Source organism: Chiloscyllium plagiosum, unplaced genomic scaffold, assembly GCF_037043375.1.
Source record: "Chiloscyllium plagiosum isolate Xiang-an unplaced genomic scaffold, Cpla_swu_hap1 HiC_scaffold_11, whole genome shotgun sequence".
NCBI lineage: Eukaryota > Metazoa > Chordata > Chondrichthyes > Orectolobiformes > Hemiscylliidae > Chiloscyllium > Chiloscyllium plagiosum.
The window spans coordinates 13067948-13092433 of NW_028270149.1; the positions used below are offsets into that span (position 1 = coordinate 13067948).

At 43.7% G+C, this 24486-nt stretch overlaps 1 protein-coding gene across 1 annotated transcript in view; it reads left to right on the forward strand.

Annotated features, from left to right (window-relative positions):
- Nucleotides 1-10474: 10474 nt before the first annotated feature.
- Nucleotides 10475-24486, forward strand: part of LOC122557432 (uncharacterized) — a 197755-nt gene continuing 183743 nt past the window's right edge. Inside the window, exon 1 of the mRNA XM_043705166.2 lies at nucleotides 10475-10620. The gene's annotated coding sequence lies outside the window, so the exon portion shown is untranslated. The remainder of the gene's footprint in view (nucleotides 10621-24486) is intronic.

Sequence of the window (24486 nt, forward strand, 5' to 3'; positions counted from 1 at the left end):
ACACCCCAGTGAAATCTCCCCAATATTGGGTAGGGGAATGGGTTTTGGTTGTTGTTGTGGACTTGTTGGGTCAAATGGCTTGTTTCCATACTATAGAGATTCTATGATCTCCCTACCTATTCCTTTTTGAAACATCTAAACTCCAAAACATCCAACAAGCATTTCTCCCCCTGTGATATCCAAGTCTCCGTAATGGCCATAACATCGTAGTTCCAAGTACTGATCCATGCTCTAATGTCATCACCATTATTCGTGACACTTCTTGTGTTAAAATAGACACACTTCAATCCATCATACTGACTGCAACTTTGCCCTATGAACTGTTTATCCTTCCTCATAGACTCTCTGCACGCTGTAACTGCCTGTTCAATAGCTACCCCATCTTCTGATCTGTAGCTCCAGTTCCCATTCCCCTGCCAAACTAGTTTAAACCCTCCCGACACATTGCCAATGAGGAACAATGGGAGCTGTGTGACACCATTAGCTTTATCTCCACCTAAACTATGGGGTTATTTCCAATGTATCACCGAATTTGGTAAAAATATCTGCCTTCTCAATATTGCCTGGCTGCCACTGCTCAGTGTATTTTGACAGTGGAAGCAGTTTCATACAATCATAGATTCCCTACAGTGTGGAAACAGGCCATTTTGGCCCAACAAGTTTGAGAACATTAAACAGGCAATGGTTGTCCAATTAAATGTATCAGTAAGCCTAACAGCAGGCAGGCTAGTGGGCACCTTACTTAGTCCAGTCATATGGGGACTAGGTGATAAGGAAGGCAGTGATCGACCCAGTCTATATTCTTCTACAAGTCCCTCTGTCCAAAGTACACTCAGCAGTGGGGTGAGGAAGCACAGGATCCAGCCCAGGAACTAATGTGAAGCAATCTATTTTACTGAATTTTTCTTTGCCAAGGGTGTGTTTATGGGATGTTACTATATTACAGCAGTTACTGTTTAGTAGTTAAATAATCTATTGTTCTGTTAAGCTTTCCAATGGAGTTAATTTATTCCAATTTTCTCTTTCTTTTATCGTATTTTAGTATAGGGTATGAATAAAGTGTGTTTTGCTTAAAGCCTGGTAATTTGACCAATCCAACTGCATCTGGAACACAACACCTGGCACTTGTCTTTAAAATAAGAAAATGTTAGATCTAGGCTATCTTCTCAATTTATTTTGAGAATGTTTGGTCTGGCCCATAATACCAGTGAACATAGTCCTAACCAATCCAGTCTGTCTTCATATGTCAGTTTTGCCATCCTAGGAATCAGCCAGGTAAATCTTTGTAGCACTCCCTCTATACAAAGCACATCCTTGCTCAGATAAGCAGACCAAAACTGCACACAATACTATAGGTGTGATCTCACTAAGACCCTGTTTAACTGTAGCAAGACATTCCTGCTTCTGCACCAAATCCTCTTGATATGAAGGCCGACATACTGTTTGCTGTCTTCATCACCCACTGCACCTGCATACTTACTTTCAGGGGACTGGTGTACAAAGATATCCAGTTTTCTTTCCATCTCACCTTTGGCCAGTGAATGTCAAGGGCTGATGATTAGATTGTCTCTTATTGGAGATGGTCATTGCCTGGAATTCGTATGGTGCAAATGTTACTTACCAATCTTCAGCCTCAGGTCTTTCTGCATTTGAACATGGACTGCTTCAGTTAGCTGAAGAGTTATGAATATGTGCAATCATCAATGAACATCTCACTCTGACTTACTGGTGGAGGGAAGATCATTGATGAAGCAGCTGAAGATGGGTGCGCCTAGTACACTATATTATCATGTACATCAGATACTTCTACATGTCTGATTGCCCTATTCTTTCATGTAAACTGTGAAAACATCTTGCATGAATACCTACAAAACTGAGAGCTTAGACTTTCTCAGCTTTGCAATAACCTGCATATCTCAAACCAAGTAATCCTGGTCCAAAGCTTACAGAAACTTAATTTTCCTACTGAGGTAGCAATGCTTCCCCTGAACTGTTCTATATTCCATTCTTAGGAGAAAAACTATATTTGTTTATGGTTCCAGTAAAGTCACCTCTGAATGCCCTAAAATTTTTCATCTCTGTGTTTATTAAACTAATATCAATCCTTGATTATTCTGAACAAAAAAACAAGCTAATAGCTCTCAGTGTTTACCTCATCCATGTTTACAATCTTCCATTAGTACCCTCAGGGTTCCTTCTCTTTGCCACGTAATAGATTAAGACACTGTTCCAGAAGGATTGTTTGATCTAATTGCCTTTTTAACCTTTCTGAAAAGTAACTAAGACTGTATTCTAATATTTAAAAATACAAACCCCAAAATTAAATAAATCAGACACCTTCCATCACAATGATAAAATGCTTATTTTTGAAGTGATGCAAAATATTTTCGTGTCTGTCCTCAAAATTGTCATTGTCTAAGCAGGATTAGTTGCCTGAATGGCTGAATCTAAAGTATCTGATAGCCTCTACTTAGACTTTTACTTGAAAATCGTGTTTGGGATTTTTATTTTCCTGAAAATCTTTCCTGAAATGTGAAGAGGCTGTCTACAAATTCAACAGTGGGTGAAAGCTAACATTTTATTACACTGCCAACCAATGCTAAAACATTTAAATCCTTCATTGAACTGTGCCAAGGAAATTGCCACTAAAATGCTACTACCATATACTTTAACATAACTGAACCACAGCCACGTAGCTGAGAGTGGCTTGAAAGTTCCTCATTTTCAGATGAGTACAAGGACGCTTTTTCACTTAATTTTCCCTCCATCTTGCTCCAAAAACATTTTCAAGTATAAGTATACTTTAAAAAAAATTCAGATGTCATTAACAAAAGTAGTGAATCCGACTTTCTACCTGATATACCTGACGCATTCACTTGGCCTTCCTCCCTTTGCACCTTTTCTTTCTTTGTAAGTATATGACACAATATCTTTTGCAATTGAGAACAGGGTGCCATTAGAAGAAATTAACTAGTGATCCATGAATATCACCACCGATAACAGCACAGATATGTATGGTGGTAAAAAATAGCTCTGGGAGTCCTCAATATTGAATCAGACTCCATGAGCGCTGATGACATTAAATAAAACATGGTCAAGGATGCCCTCCTAATCACTCTCCCTATATTAATGAACAAATGCTCCCTTTTCAATGTCAGTTGGAAAAAGCACAGAGAATAGCAAAGGCATTAGCAGTACCCTTGCTGGAAGACTTCAGTGTCGATTACCAAGAGTGGCTCAATAAAATAGGTACTAAATGTGCTGGTTATTTACCAGAGTCAGCCTGTGTCATATGGTAAGAGGACCAACTGATAGGGTGGGTGGCACGGTGGCTCAGTGATTAGCACTTCTGCCTCACAGCACCAGGGACCCGGGTTCATTAACACCCTCTGGCAACTGCCTGTGTAGTGTTTGCAAATTCTCCCTGTATCTCCATGGCTTCCTCCAGATGTTCCGGTTTCCTCCCACAGTCCAAAGATGCCCAGGTTAAAGGTGGATTGGCCATGCTAAATTGTCCATAGTCCCAGGAAAGTGCAAGCTAGGTGGATTAGCCAGGGGAAGTGCAGGGTTATAGGGATAGGGTGGGGGTGCTCTTCAGAGGGTTGCTTTGGACTCTATGAGCTGAATGGTTTTCTTCCACACTGTCAGGATTCTAAGATTCTATGAAAACCATATTTGTCCACTACCTCACCAATTTACCTATTATTGATACATATCCACAAAATTATCTGGAGGAATGATCATTTGCAAAACTCCCATGGAGACATAGTTCTGGCATTCAGACTGAGGAAATCACCCATTGTGTTGTGGGACATCAACACTAAACTAAATAGGATCAATTCAGGACATTTCCAGCAGCTCAGAATGGGGTTATTGACAAAGCTCTGTGTTTTGTTAGTAGCAGCAGAATTTTATTCAATAATAATCTGTAACCACATGGATTTGCATATTACCCCACTCTACTATTACCATCAAGTTGGGAGACCAACTCGCATTTAGTAAAGTTAGTAAAGAAGCAGTACCAGGTGTATCAAAATGTCAGGAAAAACTGAGGACTGCAAATGCTGGAGATCAGAGTGTGGTGCTGGAAAAGCACAGTAGGCCAGGCAGCATCTGAGGAGCAGGAGATCTTTCCTGATGAAGGGCTTTTGCCTGAAACGTCGATTCTTCTGCTCCTCAGATGCTACCTGACCTGCTGTGCTTTTCCAGCACCACACTCTCGACTCCGATATCAAAATGTCCATCTGTTGGAAGCAATGACACAGGACTACATAACTGCTCAGCAGTCTATGACCATGTGGTAGATAGAAATCAGCAATCCTATAACTGTTGGATCAGATTAAAGATCTGCAGCTTTATCACATCTAGTTGGGAATGGTAGTGGACAATTAAACCTATGGATAAGAGCAGGCTGTTCAAACATCTGCATTCTCAATGTTATCACTGAAGTCATGAACATCAGTGAAATTGCTCATCAGTACTTGTGTTGGCTTGATGTACCAAGTCAAGATCAAAATATCATAAGCCATGTGAACACAATTATATTCAAAGGTTTACAAGGGAACAGAAATGTTACAATGGCATAAACTTTGTTTTAGTTACTCGTAGTACATGGGTGTCACTGGCTGAGCCAACATTTATTGCCCATCCCTAGTTTCCCTTGAGAAGGTGGTGGTGAGCTGTCTACTTAAAACACTGTAGTCAATATGCTGTAGGTCAACCACAATGCTGCTACAGAAGGAATTACAGGCTTTTTAGTCAGCAACAGTAAGGGAACAGCAATATATTTCGAAGTCAATCAATTTCCAGTTGAAGCAGTTAGCTGCTCAATTTAGTTCACATTTAATTCTTAGTATTAGCTATTGCTGAATGAAAAAGGATCAAGAATCATTACGTCAACATTGAAGAGTTGATAATATTTCACCCTCTACCCCATTCCCACTTAGTGAAGTGACTCACTTCCAGTTTCAGGCCACCACAGCTTATACTCACTCATTTGATTCAAACATCACGGTATAATTTCACTTCTAATTGTAATGTTGTAAAATGCATGCATCTCTGAATGTCTAGCTTAAATTGCAATGTTTAGTGGGGACAGAAAAGTAATGTAACATTGAAATAGCTTTGCACTGTCTCATCCCAAGAATTAAGGAGAAATGATTTACAGGGTCATTTGAGTCTTAGATTTGCCTAAGTAGACTGATAATGATCAATATTTTTGAAGTCAAACATTGAAGATAAGGCTACCTAGCTAGTGAAACATTATAGTTCATGTACAAATTTCTTCAGCTTACTGCTGTGATATGCAAAAAATGGTTCACAATGCTTTTTTTACATCACTTGTCAGGAGAGTCCCGTCAAACTCTACCTTGTCAGAAGTCTCACCACACCAGATTATAGTCTAACAGGTTTATTTAAAATCATAAGCTTTTGCAGCACTGTTCCTCTTGACAAAAGAACAGCCCTCCAAAAGCTTGTGATTTCAAATAAACCTGTTGGACTATATTCTGGTGTCGTTTGACTTTTGACCTTGTCCACTCCAGTCCAACACCAGCACCTCCACATCATGGCTAAACTCCACCTTGCACAGGCATCAACATGACAACGGGGTTCTTGTTAGAAACCACAAATGATCGCACTGGTTTTAAGAAATGTTCAGTTTCCATGCTTTGCAGTTCGACAACACAAAGTTGTTGACTTAGTAAATATATGAAACATGGTGAAATAAATGGGCTGTGTATTCCTGGGAAGTAATGGTATGAACTTAATCTGCTAACTCAAAGTTCTGCAGTCTTATTACATCCAATTGTGAATGGTGATGGGACTCTGCACGTCATGCATTATCTGTGCAGAAAGAGTTAATATTTGATACCAGTGTCCTTTCAGCAGAACTGAGTGGATAGTCATCTAACAGGTTGTAAGTAAGTACACTCTATGAACAGGAAGAGTCAACAATTGTACTATCTTTTGAAAATCCCTTATGCAAATATGGTTAAGTCTTAACTGTCCTCTGGGCAATTAGGGTGGGCCATGAATGCTGGCGTAGTCAGCGACGCCCTCGTCCCAGAGATGAATTTATAAACTGACCAAATGTCAGTACTGACGATCCCCACCTCATCTACAGCAATCAACTTGACTCAGGAGTTTGATTAAATTCATTCTCATAACATGCAGGAAGGAAAGATATTAATATGGTCCTATTCCATTTATGGTGCAGGTCCTCAGTGAAGTAATGTTGGAATGTTGTGCTGATTTGTTATTTCATTATCATTTTAATTCAGCATTATTCTTCCTTCAATACCTAGTCCCCAATGACCATTGCTGAATTTGTCTATTTTTATTATTATATGACTTTTGCATGTTTTTAACATGATTACTCAAGTCAAAAATCTATATATCGACATTCAAATGATAGGTTGCAAATGTGTTTCTTAAATAATATTCAATTTCAAAACCTGATCCAGGGGAAAGGGTTAAGGAAAATAGAAGAATAAATAAAAGAGCAAAGAGGGTGGAGTGGTTAAATGACAAAATCTATTGCTGATAGCTATTTTCTTCTCATTACTAGAATCATAGATTTAAGGAAAAAAACAGTCCATTCACTGCATTGTGGCTGTGCTAATTCTTCATGACAGCTACATAATTAATCCCACCCCCACCCTGCACTTTTCCCATAACCCCTCATTCTGCTTCAAGTGAAGATCCAATTTTCTTCATGAAGCTATTATTGAATCTGCTTTCATCCTTCTTTCTGCAGTGTATTCCAGATCACAACAATTTTCAAAATATCCTCATGTCTCCTCTGGCTTTTTTTTTACTGAGCTGAAAAATGTGTTGCTGGAAAAGCGCAGCAAGTCAGGCAGCATCAAAGGAACAGGAGAATCGATGTTTCGGGCATAAGCCCTTCTTCAGGATGAAGGGCTTATGCCCGAAACGTCGATTCTCCTGCTCCTTTGATGCTGCCTGACCTGCTGCGCTTTTCCAGCAACACATTTTTCAGCTCTGATCTCCAGCATCTGCAGTCCTCACTTTCTCCTTTTTTTTTTACTGCCAATCACCTTCAACCTGTTTTCTTTCAGTGTTGACCCTTCTGCAAATGAATGTTATTTTTCCATCCATTTACAAAATACAATCATCAATCACCTTGCCCCCCTCACCCACCTTCCATTAGTAATGTCTCTGTGCCTTGCACAGAAGAAAGCATTTAGCGATATTAAATCAGATCTGTTCTAAAAGAATTATTCTGTACTTGCCAAAACACCCTAAAGTAATTTACTCTGTAGATTTTGCACAAATCACTCATGAAACCATCATACTCATTATAAACCAAGGAGGCTGATCTGATACTGTACATTATTCAGTGATGCCATGTTACAGACATTCAGAAGTTCATGCAATGTCTATGGAATACTTGTCTTATATCCACATGTTTAAATCACTTTCAGCAAACATTTTTTGACATTGATGCAAAGTGAATATTGCTGGCTGAACCAACATTTTTTGCCTATCAAACAGATCGTTGTTCATAGCAAGCTGCCCAGTCTCAGGACAACTCCATACAACCCTGTCACGGTAGGCGCTGAAAGGCGTGTCAAAGTGTGGACATAGATACCACCATTACGCTTGGGGACACCTCCCACCTTGTACATGGCAGGTACTCATGTGACTCAGGTAAAAACAGTGACTGCAGTTGCTGGAAACCAGATTCTGGATCAGTGGTGCTGGAAGAGCACAGCAATTCAGGCAGCATCCGACGAGCAGCAAAATCGACGTTTTGGGCAAAAGCCCTTCATCAGGAATAAAGGCAGAGAGCCTGAAGCGTGGAGAGATAAGCTGATGAAGGGCTTTTGCCCGAAACATCGATTTTGCTGCTCATCGGATGCTGCCTGAATTGTTGTGCTCTTCCAGCACCACTGATCCAGACTCATGTGACTCAGCCAACGTTGTCTATCTTATACGTTGCAGGCAAGGATGCCCGGAGGCATGGTACATTGAGGAAACCGAGCAAAGGCTATGACAACGGATGAATGGGCACCGCACAACAATCAACAGACAGGAGGGTTCCATCTCAGTTGGGGAACACTTCAGTGGTCCAAGACATTCAGCATCGGATCTTCGGGTGACCATCCTCCAAGGTAGACTTCAGGACAGGCAGCAGAGGAAAGTGGCCGAGCAGAGGCTGATAGCCAAGTTCGGTACCCATAGGGAGGGCCTCAACCGGGACCTTGGGTTCATGTCATATTACAGGTGACCACCATTGCACTATACACACACACAGATACTCCTACACACACACACTCTCTCTCTCACACACAGGCACTCCTATACACACATACACACAGACGTGCACACAAACACCCACACACACCCTTACAGGCACACACACTCCCACACTCACACATGCACCCCTTCACAGACTTAAGACGCTCTGCACTCACTACACACACACATACACTTTCTCACATTTACAACCCCCAACGCAGACAGACACACACAGACAAAGACCCACATGCACACATATATTTTGTGGGGTGAATTTGTACTTGCAGAGTTACATTGTACTTTGCTCAAAAACTGCATGCATTCATGTAGAACTCTGAGCTCAAAAACTGCATGAATTCATGTAAAACTCCGTTATCTCACTTTTAGATTAGAATCAATCTAAACATCATGGCATAGGCAGAGAACACAGGGGGCCAACACCTTCAACATATTGTCTAGCTATCACCATTGTTAACAGCTAACCCGAGAATGCAACTTTTGAAAAAAAGGTTTTGTGATTTACACATGAAAGAAGTGAAATCATCACGGTATTCTAACAGATGAAAGGCTTAACAGACAATCAATTTTTCAATGTATAATTTCAGTTACATCACACTGTAAATTTTTGCTATAAATTCTGTGTGTTAGGATTGAGCCCTCCACTATCACCTGATGAAGGAGCGACGCTCCGAAAGCTAGTGTGCTTCCAATTGAACCTGTTGGACTACAACCTGGTGTTGTGTGATTTTCAACTTTGTACACCCCAGTCCAACACCGGCATCTCCAAATCTTGCCTATCCATAGCAGCTCTTGAGAAGGTGGTGGTGAGCTGCCTCCTTGATCTACTGCAGTTCTTGTGCAGCACTGTTAAAATGGTAGTTCCAGAAGTTTTGGAAGGAAGGAATGGTAATGTAGTTGTAAGTCAGGGTTGGAGGAGAACTTGCAGGTAATGGTCTTCCTGTGCATCTGCTGCTCTTGTACTTCTCGGTAGTCACAGTTGCAAGTTTGGAAGGTGCTGTCTAAGGAACCTTGATGAGAAGCAACAAAGCATCTTGTAGACTGTGCACTAACATAAGCAAAATACTGCAGAGGCTGGAAATCTGAAACAAACACAGAGAAAGCTGAAAAGCTGAGGAGGCCTGGCAGCATCTGTAGAGATTGAAGCAGTGTTAACATTCAGCACAATTCTGCTTCTGTCACCACAGATGCTGCTACTGTGTATCCGATAAAGCATTGAAGCAGCATGGTGGCTCAGTGGTTAGCACTGCTGCCTCACAGTGCCAGGGACTGGGTTCGATTCCATCCTTGGATGACTGCCTGTGTGGAGTTTGCATCTTCTCCCCACGTCTATGCCGGTTTCCTCTGGGTGCTCTGGTTTCCTCCCACAGTCCAAAGATGTGCACGTTAGGTGGATTGGCCATGCTAAATTGCCCATGTTGTCCATGGATATGTAGGTTAGCTGGATTGGCCATGGGAAATGCAGTGGCAGGGGGGTGGCTGTGTGGAATGCTCTTCTGAGGGTTGGTGTGGACTTGATGGGCCCAATGGCCTGTTTCCACATTAGGGATTCTACAATGGCGAAGGGAGTGATTGCTAAAGATGGGTTGCCTATCAAACATGTTACTGTGTGCTGGATGCCATTGAGTTGCTAGAATGTTAGCACCTCACAACACCCATGAGGTATTATTGCTCTCAATCTGGCCTCTTGTCCATCCCCAATGTTAATTGCTCCACTACTGACAGCCCTTCATCTGCCTGAGCCTAGAGTCTGGAATTCCCTGCATAAACCTCTCGCCTCTTTCCCAACCTCCCTTAAGATGCTCCTGACAAACAACTCTTTGATCAACCATTGCCTCTCTCTTTCTGCTTGTAGGTTGAGTGTGGTGTTTATTCCGAAGTGCAGGCTTTTATGGGACTATGAGACACATTTTGGAGTTGTTACATTGCAACAGCACATGTGCATACCTCCTGCAGCGGCGATTGAAGGAGCTGTGATCTGAAAGAGTCACCACATCCAGCACACAATAAATCCCCTGTTATTTCCTGGGGCTCCAGTCACCCTGGCGGTTTGATGGCAGCCTGTTTTCAGCCCCTTATTTGGAAAGTGAGGCGGGGAGAGGTGGAGGGGAAAGGGTGGATAGGGAGAGTGTGGGAGGGCTGGCTCTTCCAAATATGTTTGCACGGTTCCATCGCGCACCAGGCGGAACGGGCAGCGAACGGGAGAGAGCAGCAAGAGGCTTGTTACAGCGAGGAGGCAAAGGCATTTAGCACCAATTTCAAACCAACCCTTAAAATAATCGGAGAGGGGAAAAAAAATCACAGAGGAAGCGCCCTGAGACAGAGGTGATCCCAGAAACAGTAAGGCACTGTCTTGTCCTGTTTGTATTTTGGATTGTAGACATCTCAAATTCCTTACAATGGCAAGAATGTGAGACGAGTCAACTTGGAGTGTCTGTTACCAACTGACAACCTTTGAAATTTGTCCGGGCTCTTGAAATATTGCAGTAAATTTTGTGAATGTGTGTGTGTGTGTGGTTTTAAATCTCACTGGAATTAAATGACAGTGGACGGACTGCAGTCCCGGGTAAACATTAGGCACCGATTCGGTATGAAATGCGCAAAAATTAAAACGGGATAAAGTCACCCCCTCGCTTTGGGGTGTGTGTGTGTCGGGGGAGGGGGGGGGGGCAAATTTGTTTTATTACGGGACGTGTTTACCCATTAAGTTGCAATAATCAGAGCGGCGCCTAGCACTGACTAAATGGTCTTTTGACCCAGACGACGTGACCCATGAAGACGTGTCACTTTCCCCATGTCATTGATGAGTGAGAGTTCGTTCATCCACTGCGAGGCTGTTCCCCACCGGCTCCACCATCACAGTCCCGGGACTGTGTCTAACCCGAGGGCAGGATTGACCATTAAGTTTCTGAACCGCCCCCGGTAATCCACAAGATCCAGCGAAAAATAAAACGAGGAAAACTGCGGACGCTGGAAATCTGAAACAGAAATTGCTGGAGAAACTCAGCAGGTCTGGCAGCATCTGTGGAGAGAGCCAGAGTTAATGTTCCGAATCCAGGGTTATTAACCTGTTGAGTTTTTCCTGCAATTTCTGTGATAAGATCCAAAAGCCTTGCCACTGGTTTCTACCTCTGGGGCACACAATAATTCTAATGATGTTCCTTATATTTGCCAACTACGTGTCATTTTTAAAATTATAACACTCTCTGAAATCCGCGACTATCAGTTTTAATCAGAATTACCTATCCCCCTGAATAAATAAGAAAATGGATTATCTTAAGCAATTCCACTTTCTCTGTTTAGGGTATTTTCCCAAATCACCTGATCGGAGATGTAATGACACACCTCTGGACCAGGTGAGATTTGAACCTAAGGTCTCCTGGGTTCTCAGAGATAGGGACACAAGAGACCCTCTTATCCTGTTCACTTATTCTCACACAATACGTAAATTCCTATACCAGGTGGGCAGCCAAGTTGCTCCTCTGGTGTGTTTGAAAGCAGGACATTAATGGTGGTGTGAAAAACCAGAACAGAGCTTGTTGGAGAAACTCAGCAGGTCTGGCAGCATCTATGCAGAGAAATCAGAGTTAATGTTTCAAGTTCTTCAGCAGAGCCATCAGTGTGATGGCTCAGTGATTGAATACTCTCATGACCAGGATCAAGGAGGGAAGTGACATCTGTGTCAAAAACTGCAGACAACATAATGTCAAGAAGACCTGATGAAGAAGATACAGTAAACATATAGAGTGGCTGGAATAACTAAAAAGGAGAAAGTGAGGTCTGCAGATGCTGGAGATCAGAGCTGAAGAAGGGCTTATGCCCGAAACGTCGATTCTCCTGTTCCCTGGATGCTGCCTGACCTGCTGTGCTTTTCCAGCAACACATTTTCAGCTCTGGAATAACTAAAAGCCCATTCAGTCACATGTGGAATAAAGAAACACCTTGCATTTATGTAACACCCTTTACAATGTCAAGATGTTAAAAGTTACTTTCCTTCCTAATAAGGATGATTAAAGTGTCACCATTCTTGTAATATTGTGAAAGATTTCATTGAAAGCAGTTCAGAGAAGATTCACTTGACAGGGTCAATGCTGAGAGGATGTTTCCCCTCATGGGAGAATCCAGGACTAGAGGGCACAGTTTCAGAATAAAGGAGCACTGATTTAAGATTGAGATGAGAAGCAATTTCTTCTCTCAGAGGATTGTGAGTCTTTGCAACTTCTTGCCACAGAGAGCTGTGGGGCATAGTCCTTGTGTGTGTTTAAGGCTGAGATGGAGAGATTCTTGATCAGTCAGGGAATCAAAGTTTATGGGGAAAGCACAGGTCATGAGGAATTTTGGATCAACCATGACACTGTTGAATGGCCTACTTGTGTTCATTTTTCTTATAGTCCTGTGGTCTTCATGTTGAGCACAGCAGGATCCCACATAGACAAACACAATGCTCTTCCTTTGGTGACTTTGGCTGAGGGATGAGTATTGTATTACACATAAAGGTCTCTCTGCTCATCTTCAAGCACACGCTAGGTTATAGTTCAATAGGTTTATTTGAAACAAAGAGTATGGTGCTGGAAAAGCACAGGAGAAAGTGAGGTCTGCAGATACTGGAGATCAGAGCTGAAAATGTGTTGCTGGAAAAGCACAGCAGGTCAGGCAGCATCCAAGGAGCAGGAGAAACGACGTTTCGGGCATGAGCCTGAAGAAGGGCTCATGCCCGAAACGGCGATGCTCCTGCTCCTTGGATGCTGCCTGACCTGCTGCGCTTTTCCAGCAACACATTTTCAGTGCTGGAAAAGCACAGCCAGTCAGGCTGCCTGGAAAAGCACACCACACTCTCAACTCTGATCTCCAGCATCTACAGTCCTCACTTTCTCCAGGTTTATTTGAAAGTGTCAGACTATAACCTGGTGTTGTGTGATTTTTAATTTTGTCCACCCCAGTCCAACATTGACACCTCCACATCATCACCTCTTTAAGTATTCTCAGTGCAATCCTTTGCACCCAAGACGATAGATCTGACCTAGGTTTAACTTCTTCAGGAGCTGGCATTATCAACATAAAAAGGAAAGGCCATTTGAAAAAGTTACAATTCAAACCTGGGAAGAGGTTTTCTCTTGGGTAGCAATGGATTCTTAAATCATAAATGATTTTACAATTTCCCTACTGTTCAGCAAGTTCAAAGAGGAGACATATCCCTGGTTATAAACACTACTTCTAAGATGGTACATAGCAACCATACATAGTTACCATTCAACCACTAATTTTCCTTTGCAATTAATTACACCGTTTCATAGATCATGTAATGTTTCAAATGAATAGAATAGCTTCCATGAGTTAATTAAATGAACTTTCCTTTCATGTCTTTGTTTCCAAAGTATAAGACACCAAAAATCTATGTGCAAATGTAACACAAAATCATTTGTGGACTGTGTAAGTGTAAAACATCTGCAAACAAATTTTAAAATAACAATCAAGTTAAAATTTTAAAATACACAGGCTCCCAATAACTTGGAGGAATTTCGACTCTGGGGATCAAAATTAATGTCTCCTCTATTTTTGGAGCTTTGTATCTCTGCACTGATTTTATTTAACACCCAGGGGTGTGGACCACCAGATCCAGGGATTTGTCATCTTGTGACGATGCTGTGTTTGTGGGAGGTTATTTTGTCCTGTTTTTATTTGAAGAGAGGTTGTAAGGCTGAGGTGGCGAGCAGTCTGAAGTAATGTTAACAGCTTTGGAGGCCTTGGATTTTGTTTAACAGCCTGAATGGGTGGGGCCAGAGACAAAAAAAATTGCAGATGCTGGAATCCAAGGTAGACAAGCAGGAGGCTGGTAGAACGCAGCACACCAGGCAACATGAGGTGGTGGAGAAGTCGAAGTTTCATGTGTAACCCTTCTTCAGGACTGGACTTCTCCACCTCCTGATGCTGAATGGGTGTGGCCAGCTCTCACAGATTCAGATGTCTGGGTTTTGATTTTTCTCAGTAGCACCAGAAGCTATTGGGGTCTCAACAGATTTGGAGGCTTCAATGGATGCCTCCTGGTTGCTACTTTCTCTGAATTTTCTCTCTTGATGTTCTTTTCCTCCTGGATTGGAGAACTGCATGTGAGAATCTGTGTTTGATTTTCCTTTATGCAAGGCATGTTTATGGGATGTTATGATATTGGAACAGTGAATTAGTAATAGTTACTGTTTCTGTTATTCTGTTAAGTTTCCAGTAGAGTTAGGTTATGCTAAATTCCTCTTCCTTTGGTTGTATTTTAACTACAGTGTTTAAATCAATTGTGTTTTGCATAAAATCAAGCAGTATGACCAGTCACTCGCATCAGGAACAGACACTTGTCATTTGCCTTTAAAATAAGAAAAAAGTAGGGTCTCGGCTACCTTCTTAATACATATTGAGGAGGTCTGGTCTGGTCCATAACAATCTTTTAGTCATGTTCATTTCTCCAGTACTATTTCTTTACAAATATGCATTCTTTATTCTCTGTAATGGCTGGTCAGCTCAGTGGGCTAGATGGTGAAGCATGCAGTTCAGAATAAAGCCAGCAGCATGGATTTAATTACCATTCTGGCAGGGGTTGGTTACCTCCGCACCCTATTAGTGGAGACCAATGGCAAACCACCATTGACAATTACTGTCAAGAAACTGGATGAATTAGCCCTTTCAGTATGACCAATAAAACAGGCTCCTCTTTCCCCAGTATTAGATGCAGTATTCGTGCCTCTAATGCTATTCCTTTAGCCATGTGTTTAATCTTCTAATCTATTTGTCCCAGTGCCAATTTGCATGTGACTCACAGAAGAATCCAAACAATTCCTGTGAAGCCGGAGTTTCAACACTAACTCCTCAAACTCTGTCAGCAGAAACTCATTCCCAGTTATAGAGTCATAGAAATGTACAGCAGGGAAATGGGCCCTCCAGTCCAACTCATCTGTGCCGACTTGAATAAGCTGCAGAATTGGGCTGAGAGGTGGCAAATGGAGTTCAATACAGCTAAATGTGATGTGATGCACTTTGGGAAGAGTAACAGAAAGGCAGAGTACTGGGTCAATGGAGAGAGTCTTGATAGTGTGGATGTGCAGAGGGATCTTGGAGTCCATGTACATAGATCCCTGGATGTTGCCACCCAGGTGGATAGTGCTGTGAAGAAGGCATACAGTGTGTTAGGTTTCATTGGAAGAGGGATTGAGTTCCAGAGCCTTGATGTCATGTTGCAACTGTACAATACACTGGTGCGGCCACACTTGGAATATTGTGTACAGTTCTGGTTGCCCTATTACAGGAAGGATGTGGAAGCATTGGAAAAGGTGCAGAGGAGATTTACCAGGATGTTGCCTGGTCTGAAGAAAAGGTCTTATGAGGAAAGGCTGAGAGACTTGGGTGTGTTCTCATTGGAAAGAAGAAGGCTAAGGGGGGATTTGATAGAGACATACAAGATGATCAGAGAATTAGGTAGGGTAGACACCTCCAACACACCCCGTCCACCTGGACACCCCGTGCTGGCCTCCTACCTGCCCTCGACCTCTTCATAGCAAACTGCCGCCGCGATATTAACCGCTACCTGAACTCCCACACTCCCCCCACCCACTCCAACCTCTCACCCTCGGAACGCGCAGCCCTCCACTCCCTCCGTTCCAACCCCAACCTCACCATCAAACCAGCTGACAAGGGAGGCACAGTAGTAGTTTGGCGCACTGACCTTTACACCGCTGAGGCCAAACGCCAGCTCGCAGATACCTCCTCCTACCGTCCCCTTGACCATGACCCCACCCCCCACCACCAAACCATCATCTCCCAGACCGTCCATAACCTCATCACCTCAGGGGACCTCCCATCCACCGCCTCCAACCTCATAGTCCCACAACCCCGAACCGCCCGTTTCTACCTCCTGCCCAAAATCCACAAACCTGACTGCCCCGGACGACCCATCGTCTCAGCCTGCTCCTGCCCAACCGAACTCATCTCGGCATACCTCGACACGGTCCTGTCCCCATTAGTCCAAGAACTCCCCACCTACGTTCGTGACACCACCCACGCCCTCCACCTCCTCCAGGATTTCCGCTTCCCCGGTCCCCAACGCCTCATCTTCACCATGGACATCCAGTCCCTGTACACCTCCATCCCCCATCACGAAGGACTCAAAGCACTCCGCTTCTTCCTTTCCCGCCGTACCACCCAGTACCCTTCCACCGACACCCTCCTTCGACTGACCGAACTGGTCCTCACCCTGAACAACTTTTCTTTCCAATCCTCCCACTTTCTCCAAACAAAAGGAGTAGCCATGGGCACCCGCATGGGCCCCAGCTATGCCTGCCTCTTCGTAGGGTATGTGGAACAATCCATCTTCCGCAACTACACTGGCCCCACCCCCCATCTTTTTCTTCGCTACATTGATGACTGTATCGGCGCTACCTCGTGCTCCCACGAGGAGGTTGAACAGTTTATCCACTACACCAACACCTTCCACCCCGACCTCAAATTCACCTGGACAGTCTCGGACTCCTCCCTCCCCTTCCTAGACCTTTCTGTTTCTATCTCAGGCGACCGAATCAACACGGACATCTACTACAAACCTACCGACTCCCACAGCTACCTGGACTACACCTCCTCCCATCCTGCCCCCTGTAAAAACGCCATCCCATTCTCCCAATTCCTTCGTCTCCGCCGCATCTGCTCCCAGGAGGACCAGTTCAAAATACGTACAACACAGATGGCCTCCTTCTTCAAGGACCGCAATTTCCCCCCCGACGTGGTCGACGGTGCCCTCCACCGCATCTCCTCCACTTCCCGCTCCTCCGCCCTTGAGCCCCGCCCCTCCAACCGCCACCAGGACAGAACCCCACTGGTCCTCACCTACCACCCCACCAATCTCCATGTACAGCGCATCATCCGCCGTCACTTCCGCCACCTCCAAACAGACCCCAGCACCAAGGATATATTTCCCTCCCCTCCCCTATCAGCTTTCCGTAGAGACCACTCCCTCCGCGACTCCCTTGTCAGATCCACACCCCCCACCGACCCAACCACCACTCCCGGCACCTTCCCTTGCAACCGCAGGAGGTGCAACACTTGCGCCCACACCTCCCCCCTCACTTCTCTCCAAGGCCCCAAGGGAAACTTCCATATCCGCCACAGATTCACCTGCACCTCCACCCACATCATCTACTGCATCCGCTGCAGCCGGTGTGGCCTCCTCTATATTGGGGAGACAGGCCGCCTACTTGCGGAGCGATTCAGGGAGCACCTCTGGGCCACCCGGACGAACCAACCCAACCAACCTGTGGCACAGCATTTCAACTCCCCCTCCCACTCCACCGAGGATATGCAGGTCATTGGACTCATCCACCGCCAAACCACAACAACCCGACGGTCGGAGGAGGAGCGTCTTATCTTCCGACTGGGAACACTCCAACCGCAGGGGATGAACTTGGACTTCACCAGTTTCTTCATCCCCCCTCCCCCCACCTTGTCTCAGCCGGATCCTTCCAGCCCGGCACCGCCTTCCTGACCTGCAGTCTTCTTCTTGACCTCTCCGCCTCCACCCTACTCCGACCTATCACCCTCACCTTGACCTCTTTCCACCTATCACATTTCCAACTCCCCTCCTCCAAGTCCCTCCTCCCTACCTTTTATCTTCTCCTGCTGAACACTCTCTGCTCATTCCTGAAGAAGGGCCTGTGCCCGAAACGTCGAATCTCCTGTTCCCTGGATGCTGCCTGACCTGCTGTGCTGTTCCAGCAATAAAGTTTCAACTAGACAGTAAAATACTTTTACCTAAGATGATGACATCAGCTTGTACGAGAGGGCATAACTACAAATTGAGGGGTGATAGATTTAAGACAGATGTCAGAGGCAGGTTCTTTACGCAGAGAGTGGTAAGGGCGTGGAATGCCCTACCTGCTAATGTAGTCAACTCAGCCACATCAGGGAGATTTAAACAATCCTTAGATAAGCACATGGATGATTTTGGGATAGTGTAGTGGGACGAGCTGAGAATAGTTCACAGGTCGGCGCAACATCGAGGACCGAAGGACCTGTTCTGTGCTGTATTGTTCTATGTTCTATTAAATTAATCTAGTCCTATTTGCCAGTATTTGGCCAATATCCCTCTAAACCCATCTTATTCATAAACCCATCCAAATGCCTTTTAAATTTTGTAATTGCACCAACCTCTACCACCTACTCAGCAGAACTGGTTCTTCATTGCTCACTCCAAGTTAAACTACAGACGTGCAGAGATTCCCTTAACCCTGGTACCAGACAGACAGCACAATGTTCATAAAGTGCTGGACGTTATTGCAAAAGGCACTATCTGTTCCCTTCACCATATTGTCTTTTATTGCTAGCATTCCTTTTGCTATCCCCATATGATGCTATGATTAGTTTAACCCAGCAGACTTTCCCATTAATCAGAGAGGAGAGAAGAACTTCACATTGTTGAATGAGGGCAAAGTCCAGATCTGCATCAGCACTGCACGTGAGCCACAGTCATATCCTCATCACTCACAGGATCTGCGTGGCTAACTCACAACAGACGTGTGACTGTCTCCTGAAACATTGGCATGGATTATCTGATGGTCAATTGTTATTCCCACACAGGTGTTACTTATGCATGGAAAACCTGCAGAATTCCCATTGTAGCAGATTCTGTAGGTACTGCCTGGGGGTTTGACTATTCCACTGAACAATTCCCCTCCATTTCCAACCCTTGGAAAGTCTCATAGTCTCACAGCATGGAAACAGACCAACCAATCCAACCAAACCACTCTGACCATAATCCCAAACTAACTTAGTCCCACCTGCCTGCAGTTGGTCCATACCCCTCTGAACATTTCTTATCCATGTACTTATCCAAATGTCTTTTAAACCTTGTAACTTTACGTGCATCCAGCACTTCCTCTGGAAGTTCATTCCCCACACAAATCACTCTCTGTGTAAGAAAGTTGTCCCCATATATTTCTTAAAACTTTATTTTCCCACATTAAAAAATACCACAGAGCCTTGAACTCTAGGGAAAATACACCTGCCATTCACCTTATCTATACCCTTTATTATTTTATAAATGTCTATTAGGTTACCCCCCCCCCAGCCTCCTACACTCCAGTGAGAAAAGACCCAGGTTATCCAGCCTCTCCTTATAACTCAAACCCTCCATTCTTGGCAACATTCTGGTCAATCTCTTATGAACCTTCTCCATCTTAATAATATCCTTATTATAACAGGATGAGCACATGTGAATTCACAGAATTCAGAGGTTTCCACTGCATTTAAACAGATAGCTAAATACCTAATTAAACTCCTGAATGACTTCAACTGGTGTTCCACCCTACCACCTTCCCCTTCTCTCCTCCCAACTCCAGCACCTCAGACCCTGTACACACCCCAGACCTGGACCTACAAACTCTCCCCATCCTCCCAGCCCTCCAGGACATGACATCACCCATCACTCCAAGTGGATATGGACAAAGTGAGTGATCATGAAATATGTGACAGGGTCACACGAGAATGTGTAAGGCTAATCTTGACATGGGGAACAACTCAATGCATCCTATCTGCAGCTGCTGGGGATCAAGGCGAGATTCCCGCTAAATAGTAGTGAATTGCCTGCAAAGGGAGATTCATGCTTGTTAATGACCTTATTAAGTGCCCGTCTTGCCTCATTAATATGCAGTTTCCTACCTTACCAATCCTGCTGAACAAAACCAGACACTGAGCATTCTCAACATGGAAGTCAGATTGGAGTCCTGGTAATTTCAACTTGCCGCTAGCTTCAAAGGATCTCTATTTTGGAAACTAAGAACTGACATCTCAGAGCACAGGGCAGAAGAGGGGAATTCAGATTAGAGTGTGCTGGAAAAGCACAGCAGGTCAGGCAGCATCCAAGAGGCAGGAGAATCGACGTTTTGGGCAAAAGCCTTTCATCAGGATCTCAGAGCACAGTCCATGAACACTGGACACATCTACCCCACATCCACAGGCATTAGCATCTGATATGTGCCAGCTCTCAAAACCCTTGCACCACATCTCTGACCGACCTACAGAACATTTCTGTGATGAACTTCAGTGCTTTACCTTGATGCGCAGTGGCAATTGTCACTTTAATACATTGTGTGCGCAGGGACATCAACCCAGCTCATGGACTGAACCAGGATGTGTCCTTGATCTGTTTGCTTGCTGTCTTAGTGCTCACTCACATTAAATTTCTCTGGAATACTCACAGCATTCTTGCCTTTCTGCTCCTTGCCCCTCAGCCAGAGATACCAGGTTCACAGCACTGCTGGACTGCTGAGTCAGGGCAGTCTCCAGTAACAGTCCAGAGACTTGGACATGGTCAGGCAACTGCTCAATGCAGTCAGAGTCAGGATTGCCTGTAACATCACATCCACCTTCAGCTCTTTGTCCATAAAATGTCCCAATCTCTACCAGGTCTGGGGCAAATATCAGCGACTTCTCAGGGCTGCTCTGGACTGACTGGACTATGATTGGGTGCATAATGGATTCTTGAAGATAGCGTCAGCATCAGTGATGCCAGGCCATTCCCCACAATCTGGCCAATGATCAGCTACCATTGGAATAGTGTGTGGTAGGATAGGGTGAGCTTTGTGTGACAGGATGCCACGAGGATGGGGTTTTTACTCAGATACAGTGAGAAAACTCACTGGGCTTCATGTTGAGAAACCCTTGATGAAACTCACTGGAATTAACACTTAACAAAAGCAATACTATAGTCAGCCACTGACTCAGCAATACAGTGGGAGGCAATGGTCTAGTGAAAATATCACTGGACCGTTAATCTAAAAACTCAGATAATGTTTTGAGGACCCTTGTGCGAACCCTGCCGTCGCAGATGGTGGAATTTGAATTTGATAAATATCTGGAAATAGGAATCTAATTATGACTATAAATCCATCGCCAATTGTTGGAAAAACCCATCTGGTTCACTAATGTCCTTCAGGGAAGAAAATCTGCCATCCTTATCTGGTCTGGCCTACATGTGACTCCAGACCCACACCAATGTGGTTGACTGTCAACAGCCCTCTGGGTATTTAGGGATACGCAATAAATTCTGCCATCATTCTATGAATGAATAAATAATACAATTAAACTATTGGATGCTGATATTTGAAGCATAGCACAAAACATATATGGACATGGAAGCAGCTGTCATTATTAAAAGTCAGAGTCAAAAATGTGGTGCAGGTTAAAATCAATAAATTGTCAGCCATGGGTTTGTGTGACTGGAGATTACCAGCGGAGCTGCTCCTTACCGGGAGCAGTGGGTTGCAACACTCATCTTATTGATGTTTGAGGATGTTTGATCACATCTTATTTTGTGAATAAGGGTGGAAATATTGAGTGGGAATTGCCTTTAAATCTGAGATATAAGAGCCGAGACTTCAGTCCTAACTCTGTCAGTGTTAGGTTGGGAAGAATTATTATTCCAAGGTTTCAGTAGTACCATTCTGGAACCATAATTCCTGCACCACTTCTGTGGGCAAGCACATGTAAAAGGAGTGAATGAGGGGCCTCAATATTCATAATGGTCACCTATTTTGCCTTTCAGTTCTGGAGTCTTCAACATTCAGTCAGTGAAAGATCCCTTTGTAATGACAGGAATTCTGTTGTTTTTTTTTTGTACAATCATGGTGTGTTATAGATTTTGCACAGTGCTAAAGAGACTTCCTTTTATTAATTGTTTTTATTAAAAAAGCTACATTGGCAAAATAAATCCCAGCCAGAAGGAACTGATTGCACTGTTTTGCTTAGAGACCGCTCTGCTGTAATTGGCTGGGCTTGATCTTCTGCGCATAATTTGTAACCATCCTTCAGTGACTGCATTTTGCTTGAGGAGTGATTCTGGTTTGATCGGGAAATGCTGCTGCTGATTTGCTTGTGAGTTCTGTTTACAGGAGCTCATTGAAATTCTGTTCAAACACACACTGCTTGCTTAGTAAATAGATGGCATGCACTGCTTAAGTAGATTATTTATTCTGGAGTGGGGCGGAATTGAGGCATTGTCATGCATTGAATACAATAGGTCAGTATGCAGATACAGCAAGTAATTTGAAAGGTATTTATTACAAAAGGAGTTGAAACTAAGAGGAATTATTGTGAGGCTGGCACCTCTGGGTCCTAAAGTTTGCTGGTTGAGGCTTAGCCTTTTGAGGATTCAGCGCTGTGCAGGTAATTTACTCTTTCTTCTTGTGGGATGGTGGGTAACAGGGAAACGGGTGATCAGAGGCAAGAGCAGGGGAATAATTTTGAGAAACCACCCCTTTACCAGCCAGCCATCCCTGGTTGAGAAAAAGAAGGAAGCATATCTAGATTTAGATTTTTAGATTTTATTTTCACGTGAACTCAACTGCAGAAGTACAGGAGTACAGAGAAACGTGTCTAATGTTGCTACGCAAGGCGCCATTTTAGGTACCTCTGTACAAAAAAATGCTCAGGTACAAAGTAGTAAGAGAAATGAGAATTAAGAAGTTAACCATTACTTCATAGAATAGTAGAAAAATAAAGAAATAGGGAACAGTTTACATTAAAAGTCTTTTGTGGTTTAAACTAGAAAAATAAAGGAATAGTTAAAAGTTCAATCTGTCAGATAAAGATAGTAAGAAGTGAATCATCAAAGGAGTATAAAGGCAGTAGGAGTATATTTAAGAGGGAAATCGAGAGGGCAAAATAGAGACATGAGATAGCTTTGGCACATAGGGTTAAGGAGAATCCTACAAATACTGTAAAGACAAAAGAGGGACGAGGGAGAGAATAGGGCCCCTTAAAGATCAGTAAAGCCACCTCTGTGTGGAACTGCAGGAGATACTAAATGAGTATTTTGCATCAGTGTTTACTGCGGAGAATGACATGGAAGCTGGAGAACTTGGGGAAATAAATAGCAATATCTTGAAAAGTGTCTATTACAGAGGAGGAGGTGCTGGACATCTTAAAATGCATAAAAATGGATAAATCTCCTTGACTTGATCAGGTGGACCCTAGAACTTTGTAGGAAGCTAGGGAAGTCATTGCTGGGCCCTTTACTGAGCTATTTGTGTCATCAATAGCCACAGGTGAGGTGCAAGAAGACTGGAGTTTGGCTGACGTGGTGCCATTATTTATGAAAGGTGTTAAGGAAAAGCCAGGGAATTATAGACCAGTGAGGTTGACGTCAGTCGTCGGCAAATTGTTGGCAGGAATTCTGAGGGACAGGATTTACATGTATTTGGAAATGCAAGGACTGATTATGATAGTCAACAGAGCTTTGTGCATGGGAAATCATGTCTCACTAACTTGATTGAGTTTTTTGAAGAAGTGACAAAGAGGATTGATGAGGACAGCGCGGTGGACGTGACCTATATGGATTTCACTAAGATGTTTGACAAGGTTCCTCATGGTAGATTGATTAATAAGGTTAGATCACATGGACTACAGAGAAAATGAGGCACTTGGATACAAAATTGGCTTGATGGTAGGAGACAGAGGGTGGTGCTAGAGGCCCGTGACCAGTGGTGTGCCACAAGGATTGGTGCTGAATACACTGTTTTCGTCATTATAGAAATGAGTTGGATGTGAAAATAGGAGGTATAGTTAGTAAGTTTGCAGATAACACAAAAATTGTTGGTGCAGTGGACAGTGAAGAAGGTTACCTCCGAGTACAATGGGATCTTGATCAGATGGGCCGAAGAGTGGCAAATGGAGTTTAAACTATATAAATGTGAGATGCTACATTTTGGTGGTGCAGGATTTATACACTTCGTGGAAAGGTCCTGGGGTGTGTCAGCAAACAAAGAGATCTTGGGGTGCAGGTTCATAGTTCCTTGAAAATGGAATCGCAAGTAGATAGGATAATAAAGAAGGCGTTCGGTCTACTTTCCTTTATTGGTCAGTGCATTGAGTATCGGAGTTGGAAAGTAACATTGCTGCTGTAAAGGACATTGGTTTGACCACGTTTGGAATACTGTGTGCAATTCTGGTCTCCCTGCTATAGGAAAGATATTGTGAAACTTGAAAGAGCTCAGAAAAGATTTAGACCGATGTTGCCAGGGCTTGAGCTAGAGAGAGAGGCTGAATAGGCTGGGACTGTTCTGGAGTGTCATAGGCTGAGGGGTCACCTTATAGAAGTTTACAAAATCATGAGGGGCGTGGATAGATTGAATAGTTAAGGCGTTTTTCCCCAGGTTGAGGAAGTCTAAAACTAGAGGGCAT